We start from the raw sequence: 13996 nt of genomic DNA on the forward strand, positions 1-13996 counted from the left end.
AAAAGAATCACTTCACTGAGAGTTATGTTTTATTCATTCAATGGTGTGCCAAACCCTGATGATTTGGGATACTTAATTGGTCCACTTACAAACAGCAAGTGCTATTGAGCAACTGACAGGAGGCCTTTATTTATTTTAGGTTATTTTAGCATACGGATGTATGAGGATGAGTTGTATTTAAGTATGAGATTTGGGTGAATTTTTATGTGTCCCCTGAGGCTATATCTTTGCCCAAACCATAATGAAAAGAGAACAGCGTCAAATATCTATATTTTAAACCCACAATATTTGACTCAGTGGTAAATTAAAGAAAATTGATGAACGAATAACTCTGAAATCAGTTTGAGGAACAAAGCTTTCTCAGCAAGAAGCAAGAAATGTAGTGATCTTTTATTTCATGAAAGCAATTCCATTATGTGAATTTGGTTTTGTGGTTCTAGCATTGTAATAAAATGTTTTCCTTGAAATTTCCAGACAATCAAGAAATTTATGTTAAGAACAATCATTCTAGATTCCTCTATAATATCCATGTTAAAATTAGTTGTACTGAATAAAATGAGCCTGTATGTTAATCATGTAATTTGTAGGTCAGGGAAACAAACATCATCATGATATTCATATTTTCCCCTGAAGAAGCATTTGTTTTGCATTATTACTGATAACTGTGCTAAACACTCTTGTAAGATAAGCCTTTTCCAGATAGCATAGCTTCCACTGTGGTTCTCTTAGCTGAAAAAGTGCAGTTTAGTTTTTTTGCATAGCTCTCAAAAATCTTTTACAATGTTATGCTTTAATTTAAAATACTATTGTATAAAAAAAATCAAAAAGAATTTCAACATTTACAGGGATGTGATAATATCTTGAGTTGCTACTGCAATTGAAAACAATAAATGCAATGTTACTGCTCAGCAAATATTCCATGTTCTCCACCATGTCATAACCTCCATTCTAGTTAGACTGGAATAAAGTTTTTACTTGGAGTAAAAAGACTGGAAGGGTAAATGGTGTATATCACTGTCTGACAGAGATGGTTTATGAAATGTGACTTTTTTCCATTCTTCTCATTTACTGTTTCTGCAAGGTAGAGACCACACGTTGAGATTGGGCATTATAAATGCAGGGAGTCTAGGCTGCCTAAATTATGAAGATCTCCCACCAAATTTCATACAACTTTGCCTTCAGGGTAAGTCATTCTTGATGTTTTTAGTAAGTTCTTTGATGTTACAGCAGCTCAGTTTACTCACACCTACGCATCCAAGGTTGAGATGAAAGACGAGGTCATGTACCTAGTAACTGGTGGAGCTGTTTGATGAAAGTTTGTCTTGTGAATTTAAACCCCATGCTTTTTTCCTCTATTCTTGAAGTAGTAGTAGATTTAGGAAGAGACTATATGTGCAATATTAGAGAGACTAATGATGCCAGAGAGGTGAGATAATTGTTGAAAAGTGGCTTCAACATATTTGTGGTCAGGAATGAAAAGAGAGGAACATTAAAAGGCTTATATATATTTTTTTTTAATAATTATTTTTTATTGAAGGGTAGTTGACACACAGTATTACATTACATGAGTTTCAAGTGTACAACACAGTGGTAGAACATTTATTATATATAAATGCTTATATTTTAAAATAAAGGTATAACTTTTTATCTGTGTACAAATTAAAAGAAATGATGGTTGAAGATACATACACACTGTATTATGAGGCCTGAAATTTCAAGTGTTGCCTTGAAATCTCTTGAGTCCCCAAGGGCCCCCGTGGCCTTACCATTAGTTACCCTGTTCACACCAGACCTATCCCCCACACGAGGGGTAAGGCCCCCCACCAGAATGGTTCTCCTGTCCTGCTGACCAGCCGCACCTCTCCCAGTCTTCGACCTGATAGGTTTTCTTGTTTTTCAAATAAGCCAATGAAATCCCACTCCATGGGAGTCAGAAGACACCCTATGGCCTTGCTAGTAGAAAGCCTGCCCACCGCTGCCCCTGCTGGTTCACTCTAACCCTGAGTGTAACCCACTGTGGCCATGCACTGTCCTCTTCCTCCCAGGCTCTGAATATATGTGACTAAAAGACTTTGTCCACTGCAGGGTGCTGTGTGTTTGGCTGCTCAACTATTTATGATGGGGGAATCCTCCTACATCAGTGTGGTGAATAGAAGATGATCAGAACACACAGACACACACATCATATTAGATCCAGCTTATACAGAATTTAACTATCTTTAGCAAGTGAAGGTACCAAGCCTAGAGAGAAAAAAATTTTTTTAATGAAGAAATTCATGCTATAGGAAATATAGCCAAGAGTTAAATAAAGATAAACAAACTGAAGAAAAATTGCCTAGCAGCTTTTGGGGAGATGGGTAAGTGACTCATTTCAGTAAACATAGTTATTTTGGGAAAAAAAAATAGTTTCATGATATTCTTCAACAATACTTCACAGTACTCAAAAAACAAGAGACAAAATGAATGGTGAGATCTACTCATGTTTGGGTAGTGTAGAAATAGTTATAACATATTATATATATATACTTCATATAAAAAGAAATAACATTAAAAAAACCTTATATTTACATTAAGCACATGCACATGTCGGAACATTCTAGAACATGTCATCTATCAAGTCCACAAGATAAATTGATGTTTTGTTGCAGACTAAGAACACACTGAGAGAACTGTTCTCTTTTACTAGGCAGACTAAAAGCTGCCCTGTGTATTAAAGATAAACTTACCTGTGTAAATTATGCATAGTTGCTTATGAAAATCCTAAACATGTGTTTTTACATGATATCTGAAACAAGTTTTTTTCCCCGATGAATCAGTTCCAAGGACTTTTAGATAAATTATAATTCCAAATAATAATAGAGTTGAATATATTTACATAAGCAAGATGAACAATAATGAAGTTGGGGAAAGATATAACAATGTTTAGGACCAAAGTTATAGCAATATTTATGATCAAGAAATAATATAATAAAGACAAAATGCTTTACTAAACTTATTTCTAAGTATGAAGGTAATATCATAATGAACCATAACTGTATTCATATATATCTCTACAAGAGATTAAATCAATACTATTCATTTGATCCATCTGAGCTTATTAATGTAACTTCTGGCTTGTGAAATAGATGAACTTAATCTTGAAGTAATATCTGTAGTCTCTGTATTTCTGTGAGCATACTTAAGTCATCCTCAGGTTATAAATTAAATACTTATTCACCTCTTCTGTGCTAATAGAACAGGGATTATAAATAAGAAACATTCATTTATGAGCAATATTAAGAAGCAAGCTTAAGTCACGAGTCTATATGACAATTGGCACATTAGTTCAGTCAAGTGTTTAGTTCATACATAGTTATATGGTAATAAAAGAAGGGTAAAGCCTAAAAAGAAGAAGAAGTAGTATATTTGTCTAAGTCAGATGATGGACTAGCATGTTTTCAATATTTTCTGAAGGACTTTAAGAGAGTCTTGTAACCAGAGGAAGATACAATATGAAAAGCTAACTTTTAATAGGTGAATTCAGACCATATATGTTCTTTGATAGACATTGTCTTATTGCATCATACAAGTTTATTATAATTTCTCCTTTGAAGCTTTAAAACATTCACAGAAATGTATTTCCTTTTGTATGTGTTTACATTATGTTTATGTTTACATTTATTCTGATCCATTGCTGAGTTTATACTGTTTGTTCTGCTAGTGGTTAACTTCATAAACCTGATTTTACATGTTACCCTTTAATCCCCTATTTTAATCTATTTTAATCTTTAGACAGTAGCCACCAACCTCCTGAACACTGGTATAATTAGTATATTTTGTTTTTTACTCTCTTCCATTTTCTTTCTTATGCAAAAATAAAAATGTATTTGGTTATATTGGCTTTTCTAATCTTTTATTTTAATTTTTTTCAACAGTTTATTTGTACTATAGGAAAATGGCCTTTATTTCTAGCAGTGTAACTGAGGAATCATCAGAGTTATACCATCTCACAACTTCACTTCCCCTTCTCCTCTGAATACTTTTTAGTTTACCTTCTTGTTCAGGTAATATTATTATATAATACTATTGTTAATATTTTTAGTCTCATTTAAATTGACTTTGATTAACCTCCAGATTATTGGCTTTAGTGCTTCTCTTAATTAACCATTTGCTTGAAGTTAAACTAGATATTTCTTCAAGAATTTGTGGAAGACTATATCCTCAACTGTTGCACGCCAAAATGTGTATCTATTGCCACTTACATGAATGACAGTCTGCATGACAGTTTTGGGATCACTTCTTTTTTTGGAAACTGTGTATATTACAGCACTAGATGTTGCTATGCAAAAAAGTCTGGGGTTAGCCTAAACTGTCTTCATTATATCCTGGCATCTTCCACAACAGTCCAAGATTTTCTTTCATTATTGTTAAATTCTAAGAGTATTTTTAAGGTAATGTTCTTTGTGACAATTATTTAGTTTCAAATTATCATTCTCCCACACTTATGTTTTCAATTTTTTCTGAAGTACTTAAAGAGGACCCAGATAGAATCAGTTACTTCCAACTAAAGGGAAATTTTGATCACCAATAAGCTTTGTAAATGTAGTGAGTTGTAGTGCATCAAACACGTTAAGTACATAAATTTACAATGACACTAAAAATGAAATCACTCCTTGATAGCTTTTGTAATGTACTAGGAAAGCAATTCATTATTTGGAAAGCTGACAAATGATTGGAAAGAATGAACCACTTATCTTCCCTTTCCTATATGAACTTTATCTAAAGGTAAGAAAGTAGTTGAAGAGAAAGTAAAAATATAAAAATGTTCTAGCTAATAACTGAAGAAAGACTTTTGTACCACATAACTAATTAAATACATCTAAACAGTGATCATGAAAGTTTGCTAAGAACTCAAAAGAACTAAGACATTTTATACCTTCTGATGGAACTATATAACACCCCAAAGTAGTTTTGTCTAAATCTTAAACTCAATTATCATACCTCTGGATTTAAATATCAATTTTCCAGAAATATATCAAGACATAAATTGTTTACTAATATATTCTGCCATCCTATAGGTTGCCTTTTTGTTCTGCTGATGGTGTTCTTTGCTGTACAGAAGCTTTTTAGTTTGATGAAGTCCCACTTGTTCATTTTTTATTTTGTTTTCCTTGCCCATGGAGATATGTCCAGGAAAAAACTACTCATACTTATGTTCAAGAGATTTTGCCTGTTTTCTTCTAAGAGGTTTATGGTTTCATGACTTACACTCAGGTCTTTAATTCATTTTGAGTTTACTTTTCTGTATGGGAGTTAGACAATAATCCAGTTTCATTCTCTTACATGTAACTGTCCAGTTTTCCCAACACCAGTTATTGAAGAGGCTGTCTCTTGTTCAGTGTATATTCATGGCTCCATCCCTACCGCATATTAATTGACTGCAAATGTGTAGGTTTATAACTGGGCTCTCTATTCTGTTCCATTGATCTATGGGTCTGTTCTTGTGCCAGTTCCATGTTGTTGTGATTACTGTAGCTTTGTAGTATATAAAGGTACATGCACCCCTATGTTTATTGCTGCATTGTTTACAATAGGCATGATACGGAAGCAACCTAAGTGTCCATCAATAGATGAATAAATAAAGAATGTGTGGTACATAAACACAATTGAGTATTATTCAGCCATAAAAAAAGGAAAGAAATCCTGCCATTTGCAGCAACATCAATGGGATCTAGAGGATATTATGCTCAGTGAAATAATCCAAGAAGAGAAAGACAAATACCATATAGTTTCACTTATTTTTGGAATATAAATACAAAACAAAACAGAAGGAACAAAACAGGAGCAGACTCATAGACACTGAGAAGTGACTGGTGGTTACCAAGGGGGAGCAGTTGGGGTGTGTGGGTGGGGAGGGTGAGGGGGATAAAGGGACACAAAATTTCTCTATCATAATGTAGGTTGGTCACGGGGATAGTAGTACAGCATGGAGAATATAGCCAGTGATTCTGTAACATCTGCCTATGTTGACAGATAGTAACTGCACTAGTTGGGCTGAGTATTTAATAATATGGGCAACTATTGAACCACTGTGTTGTATGCTTAAAACTAATATAAGATTGTATATCAATCAAAAAAGAGGAAATACATCAAGATAAAAGTGTGACAAGACATATAATAGGGAAGCAAATCCAAATTATGAGAGACTTTACAAGAAAAATTACCTGGCTTCTTCAACAACAAAAATTGCAAGAGAACAAAAAAGGGAAGAAAATTGCAAAGGATTAAAACAGACTTTGAGACATAGTAACTAACTTTAAAATATGCACCAAAAATAAAACTTTTATAGAACAATTTGAAACATGAATATTGGTGATATTAAAGTATTGATTTATTGCTGATTTGGGATATGTGTAACAATAGCACTGAAATTATGTTAAAAAAGTGGAGTCCTTGTCATTTATAAATACACCACAGTCAACTTAACTGATAAAATAATATAATTTATGAAATTTGTTTCACAATAATATAAAGACGCCTGTTCCTGGTGGTAGAGGGAGAAATATACTATTTATGAGTGTATAATTTTTGAAGTATTGTAAGGAGTACATTGGTTTTATTTTCTACTATTTCCTTTTGTACATATATCTTAAATTTTCTATTAAAAAGGCAAACAAATAATTCCTCATTAAAGAATTTGTTCTTTTGTTTGAGATAATATGAAACAAAAAAGAATGTGCTATAAATATTCATGAAAACAATTTTTGAATCCACACCTACAACTTTGATTGTAATTATATGTTATGGAATAAAACACTGAAGTGAAAGAAATGAGTGTGACGTTTTCTGGTATAGCACCTTAGATGATTTCTTTATTATTGTTAAATGCTCGGGTCTCCCTGAAATTATTTGGTCATCCTATTGAAAAAGCTTTAAGAGTAAATGGTGAGGGTAATCTATATAAAATTCATAAGCATTTACTTATAATTCTGGCATATCATAAAAAATAAAAGAAGATTATAGTATTTTAAGAAAAGGAAAGGATTTTGAGAAAAGGTAAGAAATCACTCATGTTAATTATCCTCACACCTCGTGTATTTTATTTTCCCACTTAATTTCCCCCAGATACTATAATATTCCTTTCCAGGATATCTTTCTTGAAAAAATAAGTAATTTAACAAACTATTATAATTCCACAGTCTTTATTATAACTTTTTGGATGCATTTGAATTTGCCTTTAATATATACGTGTCATACAATTACATCTTTTGAAATATGCTTTCTGGGCCTTGTAATAAATAGCAGAATGAACAGTCAGTCCCTTACTCCTCCAGGCATCTCATGGTATTGAAGGGACAAAAACCATTCTCAAAAGTCTTCTTTAAAGAACAGAAGCAAAAAGTCTGAAATAGTAGCAAACAAGGGCCAAATTATTCCTTAGCAGCCATTAAGTCTTTTCAGAACATATAATAATTTAAGACAGAATAACATGTACTTTCTAATTCCTGATGGACAGTATCTGTATTAATATGATAACTAATTTTTCTTAGCTATTGTACCAAAGTGTTTATGGCAATCATGCAGATATTAAAATAATTTTACTGTGATGCCTGGTTATGTAAAAAGAACTCATCATGATTATGTGGCATTAAAAGACATTAATAGTGTTGTATGATAATAAAATAGATTAAACAATGAGATTTTGGATGGATCAAAATACACAGAACAAATGCAAATTTTCCAGATATGAATTTCTGACATTCTGATTATTTTTATGTTCCACACTCACTAGTATTTTTTAATTAATGATTTTAATTAATTAATTTAGTCATGTGGGATATGTGTGTGTGTCTGGTTTGAGCGAGTGGGAGAGGAGAATGGATATGATGATAGATTGACTTTCAATTTAGGAGCTTCCTTAGATATCAGTATTGATCTGCTTATTACAGGTTTTATGGTTTTTTGGTTTTTTTTCAGGATATTCCTCAGAACTCTGTGTGCAAGAGAAATCAATCTGTCAAATTTTTTAAAGAGCTGTTTTAATTACTTGGTAATTATTTTCTTACTAATTCACTATGAATTTAGAGGCAAAAAGGTGGATCCTTTTCTATCTACAGACAAGAATCATAACTCTTCAAAAGTAGTCATCTCTGAGCAAGTTTCAAAAAATGATTCTGAAAATAAATATGAAAGCCTGTTTAAGCTAAATTCATATCAAGCTCTTGCAACATTTTTTTCAAAAATCTTTATTGCATATTGTTATATTTTGAATGTGTATTTTAGAAACTTCAGAAAAAAGCTAAAATATACAAATCACTCAATTCTTTAGAATCATTAGCTACTACAATAGTGATGCTAGAACCAGTTAGGTCAACCACTATGTTTCTTAACTTCTCATTACTAATGCATGACCACTAAACAATTGTTTAATAGGAAAATGGCATTTGATTATTCACAACTTTCTTTTTTTTTTGACATCATTAATGTACAATTACTTGAACATCATTATGGTTACTAGACTCCCCCCATTATCAAGTCCCCCCTACATACCCCAATACAGTCACTGTCCATCAACATAGTAAGATTCTATAGAATCACTACTTGTCTTCTTTGTATATACTGCCTTTCCCATGTCCCCCGCCCCTACATTATGTGTGCTAATAGTAATGCCCCATTTTCCCCCTTATCCTTCCCTTCCCACCCACCACCCCCAGTCCCTTTCCCTTTGGTAACTGTTAGTCTATTCATGGGTTCTGTGAGTCTGCTGCTCTTTTGTTCCTTCAGGTTTTGCTTTGTTGTTATACTCCACAGATTAGTGAAATCATCTGATACTTGTCTTTCTCTGCCTGGCTTATTTCACTGAGCATAATACCCTCTAGCTCCATCTATGTTATTGCAAATGGTAGGATTTATTTTCTTCTTATGGATGAGTAATATTCCATTGTGTATATGTACCAAATCTTCTTTATCCATTCATCTACTGATGGACACTTAGGTTGCTTCCATTTCTTGGCTATTGTAAATAGTGCTGCGATAAACATAGGTGTGCATGTGTCTTTTTCAAACTGGGCTGCTGCATTCCTAGGGGAAATTCCTAGGAGTGAAATTCCTGGGTCAAATGGTATTTCTGTTTTGAGTTTTTTGAGGAACCTCCATACTGCTTTCCACAATGGTTGAACTAGTTTACATTCCCACCAGCAGTGTAGGAGGGTTGCCCTTTCTCCACATCCTTGCCAACATTTGCTGTTGTTGGTCTTTTAGATGTTGGCCATCCTAACTGGTATGAGGTGATATCTCATTATGGTTTCAATTTGCATTTCTCTGATGACTAGCAATGTGGAGCATCTTTTCATGTACCTGTTGGCCATCTGAATTTCTTCTTTGGAAGAGTGTCTGTTCAGCTACTCTGTCCATTTTTTCATTGGCTTATTTGCATTTTGTTCGTTGAGGTGCATATTTACAGCTTTCTTGAAGCTTTCTTTTATCATCATTCCTTTATTATTTCAGTGATTACTCTTTCTCAAATTTGATTCAACACATCTCATAATAGAGAGATAATGCAAAATGATAAAAATAAAACAATTGTCTCTACTTATGAAAATTTTTTCACTAGGAGAGTAACATTCATGTATAAAAATACAAACATGACTCAAGGAAGTAAGCACTGAGAATCTAATAATACTATACTACTCATTATTGTCTTGGTGAATCTAACCATTTTCTACTATCCCAACCAACTGGGTTGTAGTTTTAGCTGGCCACTGTTTGACTCTATTAGGGAATAATTTAAGACAAAATATATACATTTATGTATTTATACCTCCTTGTGCCTCTATTTATTTTTGTTTTAACTTTGCCATCCATTTGTCCTTGTATTTTGTGACTATAAAATGGCAAAGAGTAAAGAAAAGATTTTCAGTACTCTAGAAATAGTTTGAACATGAAATGTATTTCCATTTCCTTTGCCAATGCCAAAAGTTGCAGTGAGCAAAACCTTTCCAAGATAAATCACATTAACAATCCCTGGAGTGGAGACAGTAACAGTTTATCACTTCAGGTTGTCAGTTTTTGTTTCCGGGAATGAAGAAAAAGATCAAGCTGCCTAAGATCCCCTATGTGCTGCATTGCCATCCGTGAATTCCCCTGAACAAGAAAAATATTTGTTTTGATATCAGCCTGTTGGGCTTCTTATTTGAGTGGGTAAATTCCAAGTAGGTACAAAGTGTCAACTTAATTATTTTGAATGCTAAATGTTCCCTTGAATGTTCTAAAATAAATAGCTAATACGTAATGACATTAAAACAGCAAACTAATCATACTCTTTTAAAAAACACGTACTTATATATATATTTGCAAAATAGTCAAAATGCAATAAAATAAATAGGGTAAAAAAAGAGCTACCTGGGAGACAAGGAACAGAAAGAGAAATAGAAGCAATACTGCTATATATGATTAGAAACATAGTGACTGTCTATAAAGCACATGGAATTGGTCATTGAGATCCTTGATTAGCTTTGCCCAATTGCTTGGGTGGTTGAGCAGAGAAATTTGATTGCTGATTGGGTTATCCAATCTTGTTGCTAGGATGACCTAATAACCAGACCAATCATTTACAGTCCAGCTATTTTGATTACCCCGTGACTCAAATTGCCCATTTCATAAAGTTATCCAGTGCTCAGATCTAAACTTGTACGTGATTGAAGTGATCAGCCATATAGAAATGATCAGAGTACTCAATTTTAGAATGTAAAATTGGTGAATGAAGTGAGGAAATGGAGAGAAACCCTGTTCTCAAAGTCTAAAAACTGATATAATGAGTAAAGTTTTCTCCTCATAATGTGTCTCAGAATCGTTCTTACTTCTAAATTTAAATCTGAACAATCTTTTTGAAACTTTCCTTAGCTGACCAAAAATCAGTTTACTGAGAGTAGTCAGGAACTGCATATGAATGAAATGCACTGCATTATTTATGATACTTGAGTGGCATTATTTAACTGGTTATAGTTAAACAACAAATTAGGTATTTGTTTAATTGAGCTTTGCCCAAGGAAACACTTCACAAATTTCTTACAAATCTGGTTACTGCTAAACTTCAATTGCCATGAAATATAAAACAGCTCACTAAATATTGTAGTTACAACTACTTCTCTCCTCCCCTAGGCAACTTAAGTATTCAATACTTTTATTATCTTCTAAAGGGATATTTAGGACAAGAAGGATATCCACAAAAACTGATTCTTATTGATTAGAGAGACAACAGTCTACCTTGGATATATTTTTATCAGCATTCCCAAAAGTCAAATCACACATTATATATATGAATGTGCTCAAATCTTAAATTTATGGATCTTTACCCGCCCTCGTCCTGATTTTGGCAGCTTTTCTCACATAGCAGAAAACCTCTAGATACAGCTGGATGTGCTACTACACTTTAGTTAGTCTTCCAGCTAGATTATTCCTCAGAAGAATTTATATGAAATAACTTCTTCACCTTAGATACTGGAAAATAGATCCATCTGGCAAGGTAATGTTAAAAGTTAAGAAAAATATTCTCTGTTGAATATCCTGTACAGTATTTACATCATTTTGGGCTTTGTATTTAATGTTAAAAATAAATATTTTCTTTATGTGTGACTTTTTTTCAAAAATTATTCAAGAAACTGAGGAATAGAAAAAAAAGAAGTCTTGCTTCTTGTTAAAAAGAAAAAAACACTCCCACTATGCCTTCTCCCTGGAGTTTCTTCATTGATTTCTTGGAAACAAATGACAAGAGGATAGTTATGGTCTCAAGGAAGCACGAAGTTTACTTTCCCAATATGGTCATCCTTTTGAGAGAAGAGAAAGTAAACATGCAGACTACAGTCCTACAGTGAGTAAGCACTCAGGTACCTTACGAGAGAAACAGAAAACCAGGAAGGACAGAGCAGTTCCACTAGGTGATTAGCTTCCTTTTATTAATATCAAAATATCATGGGCCTACTGCCTTGACAGTTGATTTTTACTCAAAATTACAGCTGATTTAGGGGAGGCACTATCTCAGTTTAGAATTTAAGCACTGTTTCAGTTTATAGACCTGTTTTCTTCACCTTAGGTCTTACACATAGTTGCTTATAAATAGACAAAACCTTATTTAAACAAACTGATGTATTATCTTCATTTAATGCAATTGCAATTTGGGTTCTTCAACAAGTGGATGTATCTAGAAATGTTTTCAGAAACAACACCAGAGGGGTAAGAAAAAGAAGCAAAATTGGGCAGAGAGGAAAGTTGGACTGCACTATAGTTACAATGCCTCAGGGTGAACCCACAGAAATCTGAACCTATGGCAGTCCTTCAGAGTTATTGCAGGTGGTAAGGGGGCCAACCCTACATGCTCATGCATAGATCAGTCATTTTAAGAGGCTTTCACAAGAGGTAAAATTACCTTAAGAAGTGTCTCTTTGTAGGCAAGGAAGTTTTTGGAAAGGATTGCTTCTGAATGCTTAAGCTAAAACCATTCCTAGCAGCAGGGCAAATGTTCCTTCAGTCCTGAAAGGGGATATGGGATTAGCAACATGCCAGTCTCTACAATGAAAATTACTCATTAAACATAATATACACTTATGCCCAACCTTGAAATGAAATTGTTATAAGCTAGTATAGGTTAAAAAGGGATATGCTTCAGGATGTGTGAGGTTGGGTTGAGCAGTATAAGGTAATTGAGAAGACACTGGATTAATTTAAATCCATTTCGAATCTATAGAAATTTGACAACTAGCAGCCAAATTCTACTGAGAAATGGTAACTTTGGTAACTGGTAAATTGTTGGTAGCTCCAAAAATGTATGAAAATATATGTAAATATTTGAAAGCTCAAGAAACTTCCATCTCCCTGATTGAATGAGAAGAAAAAGGAATGTTTAAATGTAAAAAAGTAATAAAACTCATCACCAAGACCTATGCCAAGTTGCTTACAGCCCAAGTTTTCTCCTAGGAGTTACATGACTATCAGGTCATACGTTCAAATCTGTAATCCATTTTGAGTCAATTTTTGTATGGTATAAAATAGTGATTGAGTTTCACTTCTTTATCTGTGGCTGTTCAGTTTTCTCAGCACCATTTATTGAAAAGATTGTCTTGTTCCCATTGGATATACTTGCCTCTTTTGTCATAAATTAATTGACCAAATATCTGTGGGTTTATTTCCCTATTCTGCTCTATTGATCTATGTGTCTGTATTTATGTCAATGCCATACTGTTTTAATTAGTATAGCTTTGTAATATAGTGTAAAATCAGGGAGCGTGATGCCTTCAGTTCTTTCTCAGGACAGCTTTGACTTTTTGGGGTCTTCTGTGGTTCCACACAGATTTTACATTTATTTGTTCTATTTCTGTGAAAAATGTCACTGGAATTTTGTTAGGGAATACATTGAATCTGTAGATTGCTTTGGGTAGTATGGACATTTTAGAATACTGATTGTTTTAATACATGAAAATATCTTGAATATCTTTCTATTTATTTGTCTTCTTCAATTTCTTTAATGTCTTGTAGTTTTCTATATAAAAGCCTTTCACCACCTTGGTCAAATTTATTCCTAGGCATTTTACTTTTTGTTGCAATTGTAAATGGAATTGTTTTCTAAATCTCTCTTTTTGATAGTTTGTTGTTAGTGTATGAAAACAATAGATTTTTGTATATTGAATTTGAATCTTGCAACTCTACTGAATTCACTTATTAGTTCTAACAGTTTTTGATGGAGACTTTAGTTTTCTATGCATTATATTATATCATCTGCAAATTGTCCTGTACCTTCCTTATTAATTTAAATGCTTTTTGTTTCTTTTTCTTGCCAAATTGCTCTACCTAGAGCAATACTATGTTGAATAAAAGTGGTGAGAGTCAGCATCCTTATCTTTTTCCTCATCACAGAGGATAAACTTTTAGCTTTACACTGTTGAGTATGATGTTAACTGTGGTCTTGTCATATATAGCTTTTATTATGTTAAGGTACATTCTGTTTATGCCTGCTTTGTTGACA

Source organism: Manis pentadactyla, chromosome 5 (genome assembly GCF_030020395.1).
Source record: "Manis pentadactyla isolate mManPen7 chromosome 5, mManPen7.hap1, whole genome shotgun sequence".
NCBI classification, from domain to species: domain Eukaryota; kingdom Metazoa; phylum Chordata; class Mammalia; order Pholidota; family Manidae; genus Manis; species Manis pentadactyla.